Here is a 13227-nt window from a genome sequence, read left to right as displayed (position 1 = left end):
TGACCATGATGCCTACTCCATTTCTTCTGAGGGATTCCTGCCCGCAGTAGTAGATATAATGGTCATCCGAGTTAAATTCACCCAATCCAGTCCATTTTAGTTCGTTGATTCCTAGAATGTCGACGTTCACCCTTGCCATCTCTTGTTTGACCACTTTCAAAATCTGACACAAAGGTGCACATTTTACAATGTTAACTATGGTTATAGTTTAATTCTATATAGTAAATCACACAGTTTTTCTAATATACTATATTGACAGCCACAATTTTGAAAGGCAAAAGAACATTAAAGAAACAGGTAAAAATAGACAGAATACATGGATTTACAGAAATCACTGATTAAAAAGTAACTGCCTATACCTCAATGAGAAAACAGTGACTTCTTCACAAATTAAAGATAAAATAATTGTTGCTGGTTGGTATGGTATTATAGTTCTCGTAACACAAACACACAGAAATATTCCTTTCTTGTAGGTAGAATGAGAATCTAAACTCAGAAGCCTCTCAGGGGACATTTTAATAACTTAGTATAATTTAATAATGGAATGGTAGGTGAAGTACATCGTTTTAAGACAACTAATGACAGCTAATGATTTCCAATGAAAATGTGAAATTTCCACTGCTATCAAGAGAACAAAAATTAAAGAACTACAATTGATCACAAAACTAACAACTACCTTCTTCTGTGGATGTTTCCTTAGGCTCACAGAGCAAAAAACAAGCACATTAAGAGAACTCCAGTTGGTTTTCCCCCAGGACATGCCTCCAGCGATTAACTACAACGAATCTCAATTGCAGGAATGATATCCACATAGCTAATGAATATGGAACCATAAAGAAGGCTGACCACAGAACTGATGCTTTCAAACTGTGGTGCTGGAGAAGACTCTTGAGAATCCCCTCCATAGCAAGGAGATCAAACCAGTCAGTCCTAAAGAAAATCAACCCTGAATATTCATTAGAAGGACTGATGCTAAAGCTAAAGCTCTAGTACTTTGGCCACCTGATGTAAAGAGCTCACTCACTGGAAAAGACCCTGATACTGGGAAAGATTGAGGGCAAGAGGAAAAGAAGGCATGGCATTACCGACTCAAGGGACATGAGTTTGAGCAAACTCTGAGAGACAGTAAAGGACAGGGAAGCCTGATGTGCTGCAGTTCGTGGGGTCACAAAGAGTCAGACATGACTTAGAGACTGAACAACAACTTTTGAAAATATATTACAACTACAGAAATAAGTTTTAAATAAATTTTTGTTCAGATAACATAAAGGCAGAAATTTGTAATAATTTATAAAGCCAGAGGAAAACATCGATTTTAATAGCATAAGATCTAAATACAAGACCCACACTAAATCAGCACCTCAAGAATCAGTTCAGTTCAGATCAGTCGCTCAGCCGTGTCCGACTCTTTGCGACTCCATGAACTGCAGCACACCAGGCTTCCCTGTCCATCACCAACTCCTAGAGCTAGGAGTCTAGCTCATGCCCACCTAGTTGACGCCATCCAACTATCTCAACCTCTATCATCCCCTTCTCCTCCTGCCTTCAATCTTTTCCAGCATCACGGATAAGCACTTTTAAATAACGATATTTCAACTGTTTAATAGAAATTAACCACTGTGTAACTACATGTAAGTAACATGTCAGAGGCAGTAGGATAGCTGCCTGGCTACAAACACAAACACCTACATTTCGAATAGCAAATCTTCAGTTTAATTCCTATGAAAATGGTTAGCAGGTTAAATGATTAAATTAACATTAAAGAGAACTTCAAATCACAGTAAATTTATAATTCTGACAATCTCCAGTACTCACTTAAATCACAAAAGGCCAATCATTTAAGCTAGTAAAGTACAAATGTCTCAAAATGGAGTTTGGCCTCTTGTTGACAATCACCTCAAATTTCCTCCAGTGGCTCAGCAGGTGAGGAATTCATGGAATTCTGGTCTTCAAGGTCTAGTAAGCACTGTGGTTAAACCATCCAGTCAACACCGAGTCATGTGGGGCAAGGCCTATAGATTATCCAACTCCTTTGTTCCCTCCCATATCTTCTTTACTTTGTAACTACCATTACTTCTAAATGGTACAAGAAGATAAACATGAAATTGGTAAATATTATAAATTAGTTATTAGAAATGCAAGGAAAAACTATGGTCAGGAATGTGGTTAAACTGCAGTTTAAATAAAGCTTCTGGATTATCCATGGATTTCTTTTAATCCACATAATCCTCCTCCTGAAGGCATGGATAATCAGGATCGCATTTCCACTCTAGGCAAATGAGCATTTGTCTGGTGGTCTCCCAAGTAGCCAGAGCAGCAGAAGACAAGCTACAGGGCCCAGGACGCGCCAGTCCCTCCTGGGTGTGCAGCAGGGCCTTGTGAACTGCTGGCGTGGGCTCTAACAATACCACAACACAGGGGACTGCCAGATTGACATCCTTTGTTTTGGCAATAGATACTCCCAATTAAAGGGGCAACTGCCAATAACCTTAGGTGACCTACGTTAAATACTTAAGAAAATGAGGAACTATACATTCTTGATGAAGTCCGGGAAAAGATCTACAGCCAGGACTTACGGGAAGGATTTGTAAAATTTTTTGAGGAAATGAGGGAATTCCTAGATTACTGACTATTTTAGGCTGGAAACAAGAAAGCTACCTTTGCAAAACACTAAAGCTATAAAGATATCACACTTTTCCCTCCAATCCTAGAAAAGTGAATACCTAAAATAACTAAATGCAGAATAAAATGGATAAGCTAGGAAAAAGTGACAATGTTAGAGAGAGAAAAGGGAGAAAAGCTGAGACTTCATAACATAACCCTTCACAAAATTAATCTCTAGTTTACCCTAGCCTACCCTGCAACTGCAGTAAGTGAGAATTCTGGATTTATCGAAGGGAGATGAAAAGATATGTGATGTCATCCATTATGATATTATCACAGACTTAGCCACCAAATTTCTTTGTTAGATGTTCCCTATTGTAACTTGACATTACGGGATTTGCCTCATTTGACAGGTTCCAGAAGTTTTACAATAATTTTTTTTTAATTTAAAGCCTTTGGGGAAAGGAGTACGTCAAGGCTGTATGTTGTCACTCTGCTTCTTTAATTTATATGCAGAGTACACCATGCGAAATGCCAGGCTGGGTGAAGCACAAGCTGGAATCAAGATTGCCAGAAGTATAGACGACCTTGGATAGAAGAGAAGGCAAACTAAAGAGCCTCTTGATAAAGGTGAAAGAGAGTGAAAAAATTGGCTTAAAACATTCAAAAAACTAAGATCATGGCATCCAGTCCCATAGCTTCCTGACAAATAGATGTGAAAAAGTGGCAACAGTAACAGATTTTATTTTCTTGGGCTCCAAAATCACTGCAGAAATGAAAAGATGCTTGCTCCTTGGAAGAAAAGCTCTGACCAACCTAGACAGCATATTAAAAAGTGGAGACATCACTTTACCGACAAAGGTCCATATAGTCAAAGCTACGGTTTTTTCAGTAGTCACGTAGGGATGTGAGAGCTGGACCATAAAGAAGGCTGAGCGCTGAAGAATTGATGCTTTCAAACTGTGGTGCTGGAGAAGCCTCTTGAGAGTCCCTTGGACTACAAGGAGTTCAAACCAGTCAATCCTAAAGGAAATCAGTCCTGAATATTCATTGGAAGGAGTGATGTTAAAGCTGAAGCTCAATACTTTGGCCATCTGATGCAAAGAGCCAGCCAATTGGAAAAGACCCTGATGCTGAGAAAGATTGAGGGCAGGAAGAGAAGGGGACGACAGAAGATGAGATGGTTGGATGGCATCACAGACTTAATGGACATGAGTTTGAGCAAACTCGGGGACATAGTAAAGGACAAGGAAGCCTGGCGTGCTACAGTTCAAGAGGTCGCAAAGAGTCACACATGACTTACAGACTGAACAACAATAGAACATTCCTCCATCTACAAAGTTTAGTACTTTTTCTAAAAGAATACCAACAATTACGTTGATCAATTATCCACTTATTCCAAGTTCTAACCTTATCCACTTATTCCAAGTTCTAACCTTTTCTTGCCATGAGAAATATTCTGTTTAGAAAAAAAGAACAGTAAGGCCAAGTGTTAAAAAGGAAAGCAGTGGGCTCCCTGGTGGTTCACAGGTAAAGAATCTACCTGCTGATGCAGGAGAGGCTGATTTGATCCCTAATCAAGGGAGATCCCATATGCCATGGTGCAGCTGAGCCCATGTGCCACAACTGTTAAGCCTGTGCTCTAGAGCCCAGGAGCCGAGACCACTGGGCCCACATGCTGCAACTACATGCCCTCAACCCTGTGCTCCACAACAGGACAAGCCACAGCAATGAGAAGCCCACAACTAGAAAGTAGCCCTCACTTGCAACTAGAGAAAAGCCAGTGCAGCAATGAAGACCCAGCACAGCCCCAAAAGAAATTAATGTTTTTATTTTAATGAAGGGGAATTGACTGCAAAGGGGTAACATGAGAGAATTCTTTGGGGTGTTGAAATTATTCTGTACACTGTTAGTGGTAGTTACAGAAATCTAGGCAGAAAAAGATTTTTAAAAAACGATTTAAAAAAAGTAAAAGAAAGTAAAAAACAATCTAAGTATGTGTTAAAACTCATAGGACTGCACATGAAAATGTTTTTGCAAAATTTTTAAAGTTCAATGTCACTCTCCTTTTAAAAATGTCCTCTTACTTGAAAAAATCTAGTAACTCAGAAAAAGAAAGGTCTAAATTAGACATATGCAATCTGCAGTATCAAAGCAACTGGTAGGTAACACACTACACACCCAACCATACATCTAATTCCTTTCATTTTTCTCTCTCAACTAGAAGCTTGTGACTCAGGATTATTTAACCTGGAGATGATAACATAAAGGTTACCATGATATATGAGAGATCAACTTTAAAAGGAAGTACAGGCATTTCCCTGTTGGTCAGGTGGCTAACATTCCGTGCTCCCAACACAGGGGGCCTGGGTTCAATCCCTGGTCAGGGAATTAGATCCCACATGCCTCAACTAAGTTCGCATGCTTCAGTTAAAGGTCCCACATGTCACAACTAAGAGCCAGCACAGCCAAATAAAAATATAATTAATTTTTAAAAAAAAAGGAAGTACACCAGTTTAGAGTCACTCCAAAAGGTAAAGCTGGACTGATTGAGTGGCTGGAAAATCCAGAGAGTCAGACCTTGATTATGAGAAGTAGAAAGGCCTCTTCAAGAAAGAATTAGTATCCTCTCACAAAAAGTGTCCCAGACTACCAAAGATACATAGACATTCCTTAGAAAAATAGCCCATACAAATCAGGGAATGCAGAGAAGGCAGAGGGAAAAATAATCCAAAGTGTCAAAGTTTGGAGATGTAGGTGAGAAGGTAAAAGAAGTAAGAAAAGAATTTGTCCCACCCAAGCCTGAAAATCTATAATGCTCTCCTCTACCTTCCTTTTCTTTTTCTCTACTGAATGTTCAATATTATTCCTCTTATCTAGGATTTCCTTATCCAACATATCTTTTTCCTATTATCTACTCTGACAATGGAATTCTACACTTTGATTTTTCCATACCCTTCTTTCTTCACAAACCTGCTAGGCCGTTTTAAGGGCTTCAGTCTCAGGCAGGGGGGAAACCCTAAATTATTAATATTTGCCTCTTTCTACAACATGACAAAGCTTGCAAGTGAGCAGTTAACAGAAGACAAATGATAGAGATTTATCTCCAAGATATGCTAGGATACAACTGAATCAAATAGTTCAGAGGAAACACATAAATGCACATAGGCAGGGTAGGGGGAGTCTCACATTAAAATATATATATATATAAAATGCAACTGAAACAAAAATGCCTGTTCTCTAAAAGTTTCAACTGCTACCCTACACAATCTGGTATGCAATACTGGATTAAAGTACCACATTCTACAGAACCAGTTCCCTCCAGTCAAGACCAAAATTTAATGCTTCTAAAGAACAAAACAAGGCTGAAAAGCTTGCTTGGTTTCTTATTCACAAAAATACTAATGATCCAGTATACAATGGACAAAATCCACATTTGTTCTTGCTATCAATGGCTTGACGTCTAAATGCTTAGTCTTTTCAGGAGGTGCAGTATCTTAATGAAGACTGAGAGAAGAAGGATACCGAATAGAATAATTCTACGCCCTGTGATTACTTCCTCATTTGCACAAACCTGGGACAAAAAAAAAAAGATCGTGTGTTCAATACATGTTATACTTGGAATTAGAAGATTTTATAATGTATTTCATTCATACATTCATCCATTCAATAATAGTTAAATCTTCCAGATACTGTTCTGCTTACTGAGAAAACCTCAGGGCAGAAAAAGTTCCTTCCATCAGAGAGCATATAATATGTTGGAGCGAAAAGACCACAAACAAATGAACAAGGAAATAAACAAGATAATTAGTTGATAACGCAGGAAAAGAGTTGGGTTTATTTTTTAGTGTAATAAGTCACTGGAGCAGGAAAGTAAGGAAAGTTCACTCTGACTGCTGTCTGCAAATGGACTGTAGGAGAACAAGGTCAGGGGCAAGGAGACCAGTTAGGAAGCTACTAACCAGGAAGAACTGGAGTGGTGGCAATAAAAATAAACATGGACTTCCCTGGTGGCCCAGTGGATGACAGTTTGCCGGCCCATACAGAGGACACGGGTTCGATTTCTGCTCTGGGAGGATTCCACATGCCATGGAGCAACTGGGTCTGAGCTACAACTACTGAAGCCCATGTACCTAGAACCCATGCTCCACAAGAAGAGAAGCCACCATAATAAGAAGGCCGAGCACCACAACAAAGACAAGCCCCCGCTCACCGCAACTAGAGCAAGCCCAAGCAAAGCAATGAAGATCCAGTGCAGCCAAAAATAATTAATAAAAATAAATAAAATAGAGCTGGCTTCATTTTTAGTAAATAAATAAAAATAAAACAAATATATCTTGAAGGCAAAATCAACAGGGTTTGCTCTGGGTGGTGGAGGAGCAGTAAGGCAAAGTGATGAATTAAGGATGACCACAATTCAATTTTTTTTTAAAAATTTTAATTTAAAAACACAAAAAAGGATGACCATCAGGGTGGTCCAGTGGTTAAGAATCAGCCTTCCAATTCAGGGGATGCAGGTTCAATCCCTGATCAGGAAACAAAGATTCCACATGTTTCAGGGCAACTGAATCAGCATGCCAAAACTAGAGAGCTGCAATTAGAAAAGCCTTTGAGCCACAACAAAGACTCAGGGCAGCCAAAATTTAAGAAAGAAAAGAAAGAATGACCACCAGATTTTTCACTTAAGTAGATGGAAGAGGGGGCAGACGGGTGCTCTTATGAAATCCAGACTGCTGGAGAAGGAATAGCTTGAAGAATGAAAATCAAGAGCTCCACTTTGAACACGTCAATTTTACGATAGACAAATGGAGTGAAGATGTATAGGCAGGTAGAAGAAATCTGAAGGTCAGGGCTGGAGATAAAAATCTGAAGAGTCCACAGCACAGTGGTAGTATTTAAACCACCAGACAGGATGAGATCACCCAGAGAGAAGTGGAAAAAAGGAGAGAGAGATGGGCTTGGATGCCCTGAGGCATTAGGATGTTCAGAATTCGGTAAGAGAAGAAAAAGTCAACAGAAGAGATAAAGAGAAAGAAAACCATAAAAATGTAGTATCCTGGAAGGTTCCTTTATATAATGATTCTCTAATGAACCACAACCCTCCCAAATCCTGGCCACAGAGACTCTCAAATTCTGTAAACAAAAACTGAGGCCCAAAAATACAGGTGGCCTCCCAAAGTCCCAGATATTTGGGACCCAGAACCAGTCTTCCCTGGTGGCTCAGTGGTAAAGAATTCACCTGTCAACCTCTGCCAATGCAGGGGATGCCGGTTCAATCCCTGGGTTGAGAAGATACCATGGAGAAAGAAATGGCAAGATATTCTAGTATTTTTACCCGGAAAATCCTAGGGATAGAGGAGTCTGGCGGGCTACAGTCCAAGGGGTCACAAAAAGTCAACTTAGCGACTAAACAATAATCAGCTCTAAGAACCAAGATGTGACTTTCGACCTTTTCGCAGTGACTAGTAGTGCTTTTTACTGTTCGGTTCATCAGTGAAACAGGGAAGGTCTTAATTTAGGAAGAACAACAATTAGACTACAAGGAAGTACCTAATTTAGATTACAAGGTTAATTTTAATTTTTTCTATATATTTTGTTTACAGTCACAAAGCAAGTTGGATCAAAAACCTTTCTGGACAGTCTCTAAGAAAAGTAGGAAATACAGACAAGAGGGGCAAGATGGAAATAAATCAAAACCCAACTCAATTTTCTCCACCTCTAAAATACTCTCTGAAGGCAGAAGACCCTCAGGATGGGAATCAGAGATTGCACAACAAAGTTTTCGGTTTCAACCATTTTTCCTTTGGTGAATAAAATTTCAGTTCTAAAGTTTAAGATTTTAACTTTGTTCCACACTTGCCTTCTGAAACTAAGTGAAGATTTTTATCCTGACCACCCTCTCCGATTCTACATTATCATCACTTAAGCAGTTCTTTTACCATAAAAATCTTAACAGTGTAACCTAAAAATCCCCAAATGATTAATGAACTGCTGAGAATTCTGACTCGTTGGCGATGATTTTATTAGGACTCATATTTTCAAACATCCATTCAGTGCTTCAAAATAAGTACTCATCTAATTTAATTATGATGACTTCACCAGACAGTAACACTGCCCACAATGATGTTTACAAAACCACTTGTCACTCCCTTCGTGTATGTAGCAATGCAGAAAAAGAAGCCTGTTTCCATATTCTTCTGTTTATACTCTGTAACAAGTGACAGAGTTTAAGTGGCACTTAAGATTTTAAACAGCAAAGCACTTCAAGTTTAACGCGTCCCACCATCTTGCATCCGAAGAGAATGGTAAATTCGCTCAGTTTTATTTCAGCAGCAATCCCCATTCAGTACCTGAGACAGGTATTCCAAGAAAGCCTTCGCAAAAAAATAAAGGAGAGAGACTCCAAGATCTTAGCTACTGTTAAGACAACAGGCTCTAACATTAAGCAACTTCAGTAGAGGTTACTGCAACATCAAAGCACTTCGGAAATAAGCGTGCCCCCCAAAAGTACACCAGCAACCAGGTATCAGAAACAGTTAACAAGGTAAGATGCTTCAGCAGAGTTACCCCTGATAGCCACCCACTGATCCAGCACTCCCTGTTCGGTCACGCACATCACCCTGTGCTAGCTTCACAACAACCCGGGTGAAGTTCGTGTAATTATTCCCTCTAACAAATCCGGATACTCAGATTCAAGGCCCCAGGGGGCTCTGGGATCTGAAAACACGACCCTATCCCAACAGTCCAGGAACCCCGGCCCTAAAATACACTGCGCAAAAAGGCATCTGAGAGTCAGCAGCTCGCTGGTGTCCGCAGAGACGCAGGGAAAGAGGACGCCGCCTCTCCGCAGACGCCCCTCTTGAAAGCGACTCAAACCGCCGGCAGACCGGGGCGCCCGGCCGCGTCCCTGCCGCCCAGAGGCCGGGGAGCGCCGCTCACCTTGGAGAGCCCGGGAGGCCGCAGGCGAGCCAGGCGCCCCCTCGGGCCGGCGAGCGGCTGTCCGCGGCGCCAGCAGGAAGCGTGGCGCGGGCACCCCAGTCGCCGGCGCCGCAGGCTGTGGCGGGCAAGAGCGCGCCCGCGGCCCGCGCGGGGGCACCTCAGAGGCCCGCCGCGACCGCGCCGCGCCTCAGCCGTGCCGCATCCGGGTCCCGCGCCGCGGCACTCACCTGCTCAGCGCTCCGCCGTCGCCGCCGCCCGCTCTCAGCTCCTGGTGCGCGTTCAGCAGACCAGGCCGCCGCAACCTTCCAGCTGCGGCGCCCCCATCCCCGTCTCTCTCAATCGCCGACCGCCTGCCCCGCGCGGCGCTACACCAGCCCGCCGCCCACTGCCATGGCAAGCTCCGCCGCCGCCGTACCGACCGACGGAGCACGCGCGCGACGCCGCCGTGCCCGCGCGCGCGCGCGCGCGCCTCCCCGCCCCACCTCCCAGCAGCCCTCGCCCCGCCCCGCGCGCCGCTCCGGCCAATCCCCGATCTGCGGTCCGGGCCGGGCCGCGCCGGTCCCAGCTGGGAGGAGAGTTAGGCGGAACCCGCGCCTCTTTCTCCGCCGCTGCCCGCCTTGTGGCGGTGGTGCTCTGTGGCCGTTCTTCTCTTTGCGGCTCTGGGAGGACTTGCTATCGGGAATTCCCAGCAAGCTACTTTCAGGAGAGACCCAGCACCTGCCTCGACCTTCGCAGCCACCTCCGAGAGATTCCTCTGTTCCTACGTTTACTTGCCGGCTTTCTCTTCTCAATCGCTGGCCCCAGTTCTGCGACTTTGAACCGATTGCTAGGTTCCTGGGTACGCACTTTGCTTTTCCCTCTCCGGCTCTATCATTCCTGTTCTGCGGGTTGGGGATGTTAGGTCGGCCTCCCAGCCGCTGACCCTTCAATCCCTGCATTGGCCAGCAGAGCAAAAGTTCAGCCTTTCAAGCCCAGGATTCTTTTTCTGTGTGCTCATTTTTTTTGCGATAACAACCAGCGTTTATCTGCAAAGCCTTACAGTTTACCCAGCTCTCTTCGCATACCTTATCTCCTGTTATCTTTTGACCTCAACTGGGAAATTTCATGGTTCTCTTTCTTAATGGCTCACTTGAATTTCTCTTACTGAAAACCAAAATTTTAACTTACTGTAAAGGTACTCTGTTGTAAAGTTGTGTAATAATAGATCAGGTAAACAGTCCAGTAGTCTGGGATGAAATCTCAAGTAAACCTAATATTAAAGCAAAGGTGACATACAAGCCAGTGATAAAAGAATAGTTTATTTGATCAGTGATCCTGATTTAATTGCTTCATAAGTAGTCAAATCTAGGGGCATGCCTTATTCCAAAATTAGGTTCCAGAAGAGATAGACATAAAAATATACAAAACAGACAAGAAATTTTTTAAAAGAATAGTAATATAACTTTAGTGAGGGGAAACGTTAAGACAGGAAGCCCAGACTCATCCTGCCCCCCAAAAAAATAGCTAAATACTTTGCAAGTTTTGCATGAAATCACACTAAGACAAGTTCTTTATAAAAGAAATAAATAGATGGAGTAGAACTGCACCAAACATGGCAAACACACTATATCTCTAACATAGGTGAGTCCCTCTAAGTGGATAGGCTACCCATTCCAGTGTTCTTGGCCTTCTTTTGTGGCTCTGCTGGTCAAGAATCTGCCTGCAATGTGGGAGGCCTGGGTTCGATCCTTTGGTTGGGAAGATCCCCTTGAGAAGGGAAAGGCTACCCACTCCAGTATTCTGGCCTAGAGAATTCCATGGGCTGTATAGTCCATGGGGTCACAAAGAGTTGGACACGACTGAGTGACTTTAAATAAAAGAAAATTTGGCTTTTTAAAAGTCCACTTGAAGTGAAGTGAAAGTTGCTCAGTCCTGTCTTTGCGACCCCATGGACTATAGCCTTTCCCTTCTCCAGGGGATGTTCCCAACCCAGGGATCAAACCAGGGTCTCCTGCATCTTTGGCAGATTCTTTACCAACTGAGCTAACAGGAAAGTGTTTTTATAATACAGGCAACATGTATAAGCAGGCAATTAATGGATGAGAAGATCCAAATGATTCATTAAAAAGATGCTTATTTCACTAATATTCATGGTAAAGCAAATTAAAACAGTAATCCATTTTTCACTCATTAGATTGGCCAGCATTAACAAGACCAATCAGTACTACTTGGGGAAACAAGCTCTGATGGGACTGTAAATTGCCACAAACTTTCTAGGAGTAATCTATTGAAATTTAAATACATATACTTACTCAAGGACCAAGAAATACATGAACTCCACCCTATTGAAAAATTGAAACACTAGTTACAAGGATGGGATCCAAGGATGCTGTGGCAGGTCAAATGTTGGCCCTCCAAAAGATTTGTCCGCAGGAACCTGGGAACATAGCCTTTCTGGAGAAAGGATTTTTACAGAAGTAATTAAGGAGTTGCTGCTGCTGCTGCTGCTGTGTCGCTTCAGTTGTGTCCGACTCTGTGCGACCCCTTAGCCTGGTGGGCTCCCCCGTCCCTGGGATTCACCAGGCAAGAACACTGGAGTAGGTTGCCATTTCCTTCTCCAATGCATGAACGTGAAAAGTGAAAGTGAAGTCTCTCAGTCGTGTCCGACTCTTAGCGACCCCATGGACTGCAGCCTACCAGGCTTCTCTGTCCATTGGATTTTCCAGGCAAGAGTACTGGAATGGGGTGCCACTGCCTTCTCCAATTAAGGAGTTAAGGATCTCGAAATGAGATCATCCACATTTGGGGGTGGGTCCTAAATTCAATGACAGTCATCCTTTCAAGAGAAAGAGAAAGATTTGAGATAGAGACAGGGAGATAAAGGGGATGTAAAGAATGAGGCAGAATTGGAGTAATGCACATAGAAGCTAAAGAATGCCAAGGATTGCTGGCAGCTTCCATAAGCTAGGAGAAGACCACAGAACAGATCCACAGAGCTAACACCTTGATTTCAGACTTTGGAACTCCAGAAACTGGAGAGAATAAATTCTGTTGTTTTAAGCCACCCAGTCTGTGGTAATTGTTAAAGTTGCCAAAGGAAATTCATACAGATGCTTATTGTGTTACTTGAAGCGCAAAAGAAACACAAACTAGGAACGATGTGATTGTCCATTGGTAGTGGAACACACGTACCAATTGTACTGTCTCCCTTCTATGCAATATTTTACAGCATTGAAAATGAGTTACAAAAAAAAAAGAAAATGAGTTACACCTATCTGTATTGACCCAAAGGGATCCCCATGATATATTGCTAAAGTGGAAAATGCAAACTGAAGACTGATAAAGAATGCTATGATCCTATTAGTATATTGCTGACCATTTATAGATATATTCCTGTGGCCATAGAGAAAGGGGTGGAAAACTTTAGACTAAGCTGATCACTGGATAGTTCAGAGGACTGAAGAAGAGGGGTTAGGTGGGAGGTAGTTATCTTTTCCTTTAAAGATATCTGATATCTTATTGTTAAAGCCATTGTATGTTTTATCTTAGTCCTTTAATAAGTGGAGCTTTAAAGGAAAAAAGCAAGTGTGACTAGTTTTTAAATCATGATTAAAGTTGTGAATCTAAAGAAAAGGTTCTCTCCAGATTTTAGAAGATTCAAATGTCCCACATGACCCCCACTCCCCCACTACTGAGTATTGAGTT

General features: G+C 42.4%; 1 protein-coding gene across 1 annotated transcript in view; it reads right to left on the bottom strand.

The window, feature by feature from the left end:
- Positions 1-10033, bottom strand: part of PIK3CB (phosphatidylinositol-4,5-bisphosphate 3-kinase catalytic subunit beta) — a 184145-nt gene extending 174112 nt beyond the window's left edge. The window contains exon 1 of the mRNA XM_069564200.1: positions 9771-10033. The gene's annotated coding sequence lies outside the window, so the exon portion shown is untranslated. The remainder of the gene's footprint in view (positions 1-9770) is intronic.
- Between the last annotated feature and the right edge of the window lie 3194 nt (positions 10034-13227).

This window comes from Ovis canadensis, chromosome 1 (genome assembly GCF_042477335.2).
Source record: "Ovis canadensis isolate MfBH-ARS-UI-01 breed Bighorn chromosome 1, ARS-UI_OviCan_v2, whole genome shotgun sequence".
Classification (NCBI taxonomy): domain Eukaryota; kingdom Metazoa; phylum Chordata; class Mammalia; order Artiodactyla; family Bovidae; genus Ovis; species Ovis canadensis.
This window is presented reverse-complemented; position numbering and strand designations above follow the sequence as displayed.